This window comes from Falco peregrinus, chromosome 8 (genome assembly GCF_023634155.1).
Source record: "Falco peregrinus isolate bFalPer1 chromosome 8, bFalPer1.pri, whole genome shotgun sequence".
Taxonomy (NCBI): Eukaryota; Metazoa; Chordata; class Aves; order Falconiformes; family Falconidae; genus Falco; species Falco peregrinus.
Genome location: NC_073728.1, coordinates 18,654,174 through 18,664,266, shown reverse-complemented (window position 1 = coordinate 18,664,266; position 10,093 = coordinate 18,654,174). Strand labels below are relative to the sequence as shown.

The 10,093-nt window shown below is 43.7% G+C and overlaps 1 long non-coding RNA gene across 1 annotated transcript; it reads right to left on the bottom strand.

Annotated features, from left to right (window-relative positions):
• Positions 1 to 639: 639 nt before the first annotated feature.
• Positions 640 to 9,519, bottom strand: LOC129785043 (uncharacterized). The gene is made up of 2 exons (XR_008748507.1): positions 9,350 to 9,519; positions 640 to 1,615 (listed from the first exon to the last, which is right to left on the bottom strand). It is a non-coding gene; the product is annotated as an uncharacterized LOC129785043 (long non-coding RNA).
• Positions 9,520 to 10,093: the final 574 nt, after the last annotated feature.

Below are 10,093 nucleotides of genomic sequence, written 5' to 3'. Positions count from 1 at the left end.
GAGCCTGGCTTCCCTAAGGCGTACCTGTGCGTCTGTGGGCACCTCTCGGCTTTTCCTTGTGTTGCAGACTTGTTGAGGCAGGGTTTGAACATGAGACCTGTGAGTCCCGAATGACTTAGAGGCTATTTAATGTCTGTGCATCAGTTGCTTATGATAACCATTCTTGCACTTCATGTTCTGCCCTTGTTTATAAGCAGCCAACCCATGTGTATCCAAACTGACTTTGCCAATGGATCTGGGTTTTGTATGTTGAATGAGCTTGAGGTTAGCAACCGCTCAGCTGCAGAGCAAGGACAGTAATTGTTATTCACCTTTGTGCTCTGAATTCACTTGGTGATTTTAGAAGAAAAAAGTAAAAAGAAATATAATCCAGATTTTGTTTGGTATGCTGAGGCTTCTGAAAGCAGGAGGTGTCTGTGTGATCTTTGCTGCTTTTTCCAAACAATACATGGCGGGGTGGGGAGGCAGAGATTAGAACATTTCTATGCAGTGGAAGTTACAATTGAATTTGCTTTTAACTGCTGTACTACAGTGACTTGGGCATAACCTGGCCGTAAAACTCCCCAGCTGTTCTAGCTCTTTTCCTGTCGGAAGGCTGGCCATAGAATAAATTAAGAGTACAGAACTGAAACCAAGATGTGAAATTAAACTTTTATTAAAGTAAATCAGGTCCTGGATTTATTTAAAAGAGTGAGGCAATAAAAGTGAACGTATAAAAACCTGCAATTTAAAATAATGTACATTCTTTTTATGTCATTTCCCTGTTTTCAATTTCATTGGTACAACTGAGTTATATTTACTTAAGTTGCATACTGTTTTTCCAACTGTGATGGTGGCTTGTGTGTTTGATGCCCTTCGCTTTCGGGATACCATGGAGAAGGAAGGGGAACTATAGTGGAAAAAGCAAACAGCAGAGAGCTTGTTACAGTTCCCCATTTTGCCGCCACCTGACACCGTGCAACGTAGGATTGCCTAGGGGTCTCCTTATTTCACTGCAGAGGAGGAAGCCTTGGGCCTCTGCCACACCATGGGGTCCTGCAGCTCCCAGGGCTCCCCAGCTGTCATGGGGAGGCAGCTGCCTGAGCTGCAGGGCCCCCGCTGCTGTCCTGCAGATCGGCAGAGACCTGGCCCCCTCTGGGTGCCTCTGCAGGTGGTGCAGGTGCAAGAGGGAGAAGAGACAATAGCATGGCAAGGGTGCTGTCTGTAGTCATTTGGGCTGTTTAACTATTAATGGTTACTCTTTAACTAGGCTGTGTCCAGAGCATTGTTTCTCTGTACTTTCAACAGCAATGGTAGCAGGAGCAAGATGTTTTGATTCTATTGAATTGCACTACTTGTTGACATCATCATTGCTTGACTGAAGGTAAAATAAAATGTCTTCCCTCTTGCTTCAGGATCTGGTGGGGTAAGGAGGGAGAACACTCATTTCCTTTCTGGATTCTTCTGAATGAATTATCTTTTCATTGAAGAAACTGATTCCTGTAAAAGAGCACTTTCCAGTGTCCTCTGCGAGGAAGACTAGAGGAGAGGGAGGAGCAGGCATGTAAGTGGACGAGATGTATCTGGTACTTACAAGGCATGTTGTGTTTGCCATGGATGCAAAAGGAAGAATTGCCTGAGTGGAACAGAAAAAAATAGAAAAATATTTAGCTCTGCTTGCGTAGTTTCCTCGTTTTCTCTCTCCATCCCATGCGTTTGCAGGACTGTGGTCTCAATCCTGCAGCTACCAAGCCCCTTCAATTACCATTGTCTTTGAAGACACTAATTGTAATGGATCAAGCCCACATCTTGCAATCAGTCCAAAAAGATCTTCTGCATCTGCAGTGGTGCCGACCACAGGTGGCTGGCAATGTTAGTCACCTCTTTCTTAAGTACTGTAGTTGCTTTCAAGCACAAAAAATATTTTCTACCTGTTTGCAATTGAAAATTGCCCTATTCCTATGAAGTGGTGGCTAGCAAAGACCGCAGGGACAATGCATTTTAAGGTGTCAGTACAGGTTTGCTCAGTGTGGATACAATACTGCATTCTTCTGAGTTTCTTGCACAGGTTACATCAGCAGAAGCAATTCCTATGCTTCTGGTGGCGGCTTTCTTTTTTGAATGATAGGGACGTTAACTGGGTCTGTGCTGGCAAAGTTGTGCAGGCTTTGTCATGCAGGACAACATTTTCCTCTATTGTTGGTTCTTCTGATATTTGATAAATTCAAAGAAAACAATTTATCTGTTTCACCCAGTTTATAAAGCTGGGAGGAAATGGCTTAGGTTATTTCAGCTGGACAAAAGATGAGATTTATAGTTAAATGTCCTGAGTCAGAACTGCCCACTCCAGAGCACTAAAGATTCATCAGCTGGAATATGAACCTGTGGGAGATCTGCGCTTGTGATTCCTGATGCCCCCACTGTAGACCCGTCTCCCCTCAAATCTGCAGTAGGCTGCATACTTAGACATGGCCTTAATTTGCATCAAGGTAGTCTACACGGAGAATTAATACTGATTAGCTTCAGTAATGCAGCCATAGTGTTGCTAATTAATTCTCTAGTTTTCTAGATGTAGTTAATGCCTCTGTGTGGATAAAATGCTAAACTATATATCGGGGAGCTATTGTTTCTCAAAAATTGCACAGTTGAGCACTAGCCTGCAAAGCTGATGTTCCCCTCTGATGTTTGGGAATGGCCAAGGTTATTAATTTGATAACAGGATACCGTTCTTGTCTGCCCCATTGCTATTTCCCTCTGGCTCTTCCACTTTAGGATGGGGCAGATGCAAAGGATGCATCTGCTACAGTGCTGGGGCAGGAAAGAGGAGACTAAAGCTCTTGTGGTTTCTCTGCTCTTACCAGCATATTGCCATCTGGAAATCACTGAGTGAGCCTGTTAATTCAATTTTATTACTGTATATTTTAAAGACTGTCAGAGAAGCTTAGGGCTTTGGGACATGTCTTAATTTTAGTTCAGTCTAAATCAAAATAAATAATAAAATCCCCATGAAGATGTACAGGCACTGTGAGATACTTATCCAACCTGACATGATGAAAAAAATAAACTAATGATGTTTTATAGGTTCATGAAAGAAATATTTACTTGCCTCATATGACTGTGCCAATAAAGCTTTAAACAGATTAAAAGTGAAGACAGATGCCAATGCTCATACCAATCACTTTGCATATGAAAAAAAAATAAGGAAGGAAACACAATTATCCCAAATTTAAGCTTGCCAAATTCAATTTAAATGCATTAATGTCTGGTGCAACGTGTACTTTTTTCTCTTCTAAGATGGAGCAAGTTTTGCTATAGATTTGACAAGCCTCTTGAGACAGTTGAAGAAAAATGGTACAAATGAATATTGGGTAAGATTTTGGATCAGAATATGCAGTTCAGGAATGCAACTGAGCTTGAAATTAGGCTATTTTGGTCTGTGCAGTTAGTTTTTAAAGATACATCTGATATGCTGGTGTCTGTTAAGAGTTTTGTTCACTAAAAAGACAGGGTACTTGCAAAGTAAGCACATGAACCCAACTGAATGGAGTCAAATGCTGTGGTGAGTAGAGGTACATTTCAGTGTTCAAGTGTTTTAAGTGTTTGCCTAGGAAGTATAAATGCCTAGGACAGTTGGGGGAACATGAGCGGAATTCACAAAGTCTGTGCTGCGTACCCAAAATAGTTTTGGTTGTATATGCTACACTTCTGCTGTGAATTGCACGCCCTGCTAAAAAAAGCCAGATTGGTAGCTCAAACAGTAGGAAAGTTTGGAATCAAAATTTACCCCATGGATAGCTCCATGATGAAACCCAAGTGTTGTCTATACAGCAGCTGCCAACCCAGCCCCAGTGAATGCAGTGATGAAGCTGGTGGGGGTTCAGGGTGGCTAAGCAGGATGGAATTCAGGCATGTGTGTGAACATACACATATGAGCATAAAATGGAGCATTAGGTAGATGGTAGCAAGGAGGGGAAGTTTTGTTTTGAGGACAGAACAGCTCACTAGAAAGATGGAGATGAGCAATTCAACACATTTGTGGTACTGACTGCCATACAAGCACACTGTGAGGCAAGATACACATCAGCACTATTAGTCCTTCTCCCACAGAGTACACCAAAAAACTACTGAATTTCTATACGACAACAGTTCTCCGAGGCCCTGAGAAAGGACCCCTGGTACTTCACCACATCCTTGCTGGGGACTTGCAAAGTCCTGCAGTGGTGTAGCACTGGCTTTCCTCTTTTCTTCCTGGATTACAAACTGATGGTGCATTAAGAGACTGTTTAAAAATGTGTGCTTTTTTCCTCAGACTTAGTCTCCCACAGAAGTGAATATATGATGTGCAAATATCAGAAACGGGACAGAATGTGGTCTGGGCATCATGGATGAGCCCGGGCAACTGCCTTGGCAGGGGCTGAGATTCGTGGTAAAACAGCAGTGATCTTACCACCACTGAGAAACGCATGACATACTGACCTGGTGCTGAACTTGAACTTTGAATAAGCTAAGCTTCTCTTAGCAGTGTGCTCAAGAGCAAGCATATCTCAGCTCTCCAGATCTTCTCTAGATTTTAATTCTGTCTGGGAAAGACTCCTATATCTGATTTATATCTGGGATTAGTTTTTCATAAATCAACATACCTTTGAGAAGGATAATTCCCACACACACACTTGTTTAATTCAGACCTGCAAACTAACTTGTAAAACAATGTGCAAAAATTGCCTAACACGTTCCTGTCTATGGAAGATCTGGCTTTTATTTCTCTTAATCACACTTGTAAATATCTGAGCAGCCACGACCGCTGATCAAGATTAAATGCTATGCAAAATGACTCCTTTCAGAGAAGTGCTAACTAGAGCTCAGAAGAATAAAAGGTGTGAGCTCTGTGAGGTGATACAAATGTATTGTGGAAAGACTGGCATTATGATCTTACTTTTTTTTTTTTTTTTTTTTGCCTTACCTCTTTCCTTCCTTTAAAAAACCAAACAACAAACAAACAGATGTAAACCAGAAGCGCAATAACATAAGTAAGCAGTGGCTGGAGCAGAGGCCTGCCTGCTGGGCTCTGGGTCCAGTCTATAAGTCAATATGATGGACATTCAGGGTGGCATATGGGTCTCTTGGTCCCTCCCCTCCTTCACATGCATGTATCATTATTTTCGAATTGGCCACCCTGGACTAAAGCACATCTTTCTGGCCCCTTTTCCAGGCATGCCCTTTACTGTAAGTGCTACGTGACTGTGCAGTTTGGTCTTGTTTCCTTCCTGAGCCGCTTTCAGAAACGCTCCAACCTTTTTATCACTCGGAGCTACAGTAAAAGCTGTCTACACATTCACCGGCAGAACGAGCAGCCCCATTTTCTAGCACTTGAGCTAAGCACTCACTGACTGATAAAGCTGCTGCTGTCTCCTACCAGCCATGCTGGAATGACATACTGGACAAGGGAGTCCCTGTCTCCTCTCTTTTCTCCAGCGCTGGCCAAAAGCAGTCTGAAAATACAGTAAATCTTCATTTAACTCTAGATCAAAGATCACGTTATGACTACAAGGCAAGTTAAGTTTCACTTTAAAGCCAGGTGGTACAGGTTTGAATGCTAAGAGGAAAGATGTTGAAAAATAAATGGATGATGGAGTATTTGCTTAGAACTGCTGGACTTCTCTGTTCTTAAAAAGCAGTTGCTATTGCCACCATACAGCAGTCAAAGATCAGTCTGATGGTATAATTTCAGTTTTCTGACATGAGTTTAGGCTGTTCAAGATTAACACAGAATTTTAATCACAATTAGCAGGCTGCTTGCTTCTTTTGTTTATTTGAGTAAATGCCTTTCAAAGTCCTTGTCTTCATTTTCCCATTGCTTGCATACTGTGCAGCAATCATAACATCTCACAGCAAAACCTGAGCAACCTGATCACTACTTATGTCAGTGCATAATATTGGACATCGTAGAAGAACGGATGGAAAAAATTGCTAACCCCAGCTGGTACTTTTCTATCGTGATCTGGAGTAACCTTGGTCAGAGAAAGAGGAGGAAGATTCATAGTTCATTTAACCTTTGGGCTTTCTGGAGGCATAACAACAGGAGTATTTATTATGGCTGTTCATTTTTAATGGCCTTACTAAAGGCCAGCAACTCCTCAAATGTTTGGCGGGCCCCTAGCCCAGCCATAAGTAATGAACTGTCTGTGACAAACTCTGATGTGAATTCAGCCCGCACAGGGTAGTTCGCTATAAACATGAATTCACTGGCTTCCCTTTTGACAGTTATCTTTATCTCTCTTGCAGATTGAGCCAAAGGATCTGCTCCAAAGATCCCAAACTCCAAGACATTCAAAATCTTTGTACAAACACTGCAGTTCAGGGCTGTCTCTTAATCACCGCTGGCCTACGCAAGAATTAGAGGTGCAACCATGAGATGCAAGGCTGCAACATCAGAAAGGAGGGTGATAGAAAACACCTGGGAAAATGTTTCAGTTGAAAAGAACTAGCATGTTGAGTTGTCCCCCTCTCCGGGTCCCAGGTGGCAGGTGATGTCATCTCTATTTACGAGTCCTTCAGGTTCACCGTAGTGGTTTCTAGGTTTGTTGTCCCAGTCTCTCCCCAAACTGTGGTCCCACTGCCAACAAGGCACGCAGCCCCCGAAAGGACATTTCCTCTCATGGGAAATTGTTCTTCCCATACAAGAGCGCAGGTCCAAGTCGAGCAGCTATGCTAATAACTGGCTATGAAACAAAGACTACCCATCAGGTTTTTCCAGCCTGGCCCTTCCAAAGTTTTGGGATGCTGTCCTTGCTTCATGTAACATTTTTTTTTAAAGTAATTGAGTCTGACTTCTGTTAGCTACTCTGATTTACCTCTTAGTGGTTTGTTGAGCTTAGCTTGGTTTTTGTGTTGTTTTATATGAAAATATAATTCTTTCTGTGGGTGCTGGGTTACAGTTATGAGGTGTTAATGGGCCCTGGCAGAGCAATCATGTGTCCTGGAGCACGTTAGGGTTTGCTTTGAGCTGTTATTTCATTCTCTCTATGCTACAGCTTCAATACGTGTTCGTTTGCTGTTTGGCTTTACCTCTGTCCCATCACTTTCACTAGCTTTTGTTTCTGTTCTGCCAGGCTGAGAAGTTTAGCAGGATTTCTGCTATGCATAAATACAGCCGTGTGGAGTTCTGAAGCAGCGTTGCCAGTAGTTTGCTGATAAATGTTGTGTTTCACTGGGGAATGGGAAGAATTGCTTTGCTCCTAAATTTATTGTTTATTTTAATTTGTTAACGCAAATAGATTTTACTGTTCCTTTGTTCCTTCTTGGGCTTCTTCTGTCTCTGTTTATAAGGGTTTGCTCAAAAATTAACATGCTTGGGCCATCCATATGTTCACACTTTGTTCTGATCTGTATTGTAACCTTTGGTCATCTATGGTCGCAGGCACAAAGAACTGGCAAGGAAGTGCCTCGAATTGTGGTTTGGCGACAGATAACCTGATTTAGAGTCCCGTCCCTCTATTAAACTGCATTACAGACAATAGGCCAGATAGGTGCAACTCCACGAGGTTTTGATTCAGTGACCCAGAAATTATGCCAGCTGAGAATCTGGCCCAATACCTTATTTATAACTGAGATAAAATTTGCAGAGAGAGATAGTATCACTTTTCAGGGAAAAGTATCTTTTTGGCGATGCCACAGAAATTATTACAGTCTACTTGCAGCAAAAAGACTTTCAGAAAACATATGCATGAAAAAATGTGAAAAATGATGGAGCACTGGGCTTTCTTTCCTGGCCCCCTTACTGTCTTGGCTGTCTTACTTGGGGAAACAAAGACTTGCGGTCATCTCTCCGCAGATCTGACAGTCTCCCATGCAGCTGGCCCTATTTCCTCCTAGAGTTGATCTGTTCATTAGGGTTGGTGTGGGACGTGGCTGTGCCTCCCTGGGAATGCTTCTCTCTTTCCTTAAATTAAGGGAGTGCACAAAACCATCTTGCTAGGTTTACATAAGTGGGCTGGAACCTGGGACTTCACACTCTCCACCAGGCCCTAGGATAAGCCTTGGTTTGTTGTGCTGTCACAAGTCCAGCACTGCTGTTTGTGCCTCACAAGTAATAGGATGCAACTGGAAAACATGAATTTGGATGTACTCTCTGAACTATTAACTTACGACCTATTCAAAAGGGACTTGAGAAGATGACCAAGACAACAGTGGGCAGTGCCAGTTCCTCCTGTAGGCTGGGCTCAGTGGTGGTGGCACCACAGAGGGCTTTCCCTGGGAGCATGGTGAGGTGAGGGCTGCTGTCTGTTTTCTCCAGAGAGACAGAACTGCCAGGTTAGCATGTGGGAACACCAGGTGAAGGTGTGTGATTTTGGCTGCAGGTACAACCGGTGTGACAGACACCCATGAAGCAGAGATGACAACACCAACTTTCAACACTTTTGTGCACTGGGTGCTCAGAGTCCCATCTATAAAACAGGAATTTCATAAACCTCCTTGAGTGAGGAAACCATTTCCTCAGCTTCCACAAGAGCAAGAGAAACCAATGCCTTGCCTGGGATCCTCATCTGCCACTGCCAGCAGGTGTCCCAGCTGTGCCTGGGCTGAGGCTGAAGATTTACCACTTGGTCTGTCAGCATGAACGTGTCCCACCTTCTTCATGCTTTCTGACACCCTGGTGGGGTTTGCTGCAGAGACCACGCTTAGATGTCTTCTCTGAATTAGCTGAGATTGTAATAGGTGAAATGATGGAGGGAGCTCAGACTTAAACATGGGGGGTACAGGGTATAACAGAAGGAATAAATCTTTGTCCCCCGTTCCCAGCCAGATGCACCATAAGCCTGACAGACTTACGATTTTATACAGAGAGCAACATATGCTACAGTTTTTATTTCTCTAACCATTAATCAAAAGGTATTTTGTATAAACAATGTAATTGCCAGCTCTGGCCAGTGTGGGTGGGCTGACAGAAAGGCTTTGCAGTTCTCTACAGCACAGATAAGCCTTGCCAGGCACTAGCCCTGGTAGCCAGCAGCAGCTGTGAGGACCATACGCCAGCACGGGTGGGTGTGCGGGGCCGCAGGCTGGGCTCCAGTTACTGGAGTACTGGCAGGGGTGGGCAAAGCTGCATTTTCGGCTAGACCAGCGTAACGCTGCTGAGGACTGAGAATATTAGCGTTTCAGCAGACAGAAACCCTCTTGCATCTGTCTGAGCTTTTTGTCTTCCTAATGGTTTATAGCCTGGGTTATGTCTGCTTGTTTTGTTGTGATACCAAACTTGTGATTTTTCTTTTCTTGGCTGCGCCGAAGAATGTAAAACTGCAGACCAAGACAGCTTAGTGCACATTAGTAGATGACTTCTTGCTGGAAACTAGAAAAGCTAAGAGGACTTTACCTTGGTGCCGGGGGATGGGGGGTGACGGGAGCCAAGTGCTAGGCATGAGGGTGGGTGCAATGTTCAGGCAGCCGGGGTGCCTGCTGGCAGTGGGCCAGGAGGGAAGCGCTGGGCTGGAAGCCTTTTCATGGGTCTTCTGAAAACCAAGCCACAGATCCTTTCCACCTCATGTGAGCCTGTAGGAGAGGAATGACTGCATGGGACCATGCCACTGCACAGATGCTCAAGCACCTTTCTCTGGAAGGCAGGGAGCTTTCAGGCGCTGCAAGGGTGTTTGCTGTGTGTAGATGGTGCATGGACAGCTTTTGGGGAGCCAGCAGGAGCCAGCAAAGTTTCACAGCATCAGTTATTTCTTGGAAGGAAAACATTTTATTGTCCAGTTTTATGCTGCTATTTGGCACAGTGGTCATTTATCTCAAAGGACTGTTTCCAGGTTACTGATGCCAGGTGATGTGCAGCTGCAGCTAGGCCAGGACTCTGGTGCCAAGGTGATTTGAATAGCAGCCAGCATGAGCAAGAAGTGCCAGGGTGATAATAAAATGCTGCTTCTGAAGGAACTTCCAGGAATTAACAATCTGTTTTAATTTTAAGAAATCTGACAGTTTTGTAAGGGTAATTTCTAGAGTGCCAGAATAGATCTACCAAAAAGCAAATGCTCTGATTCTCTTCTCCTAGAAATATTCTTCGAGGAATTTAAAATACCAGACTTATGGTAGGACTAATGCACAGATGGCACCAGAAACT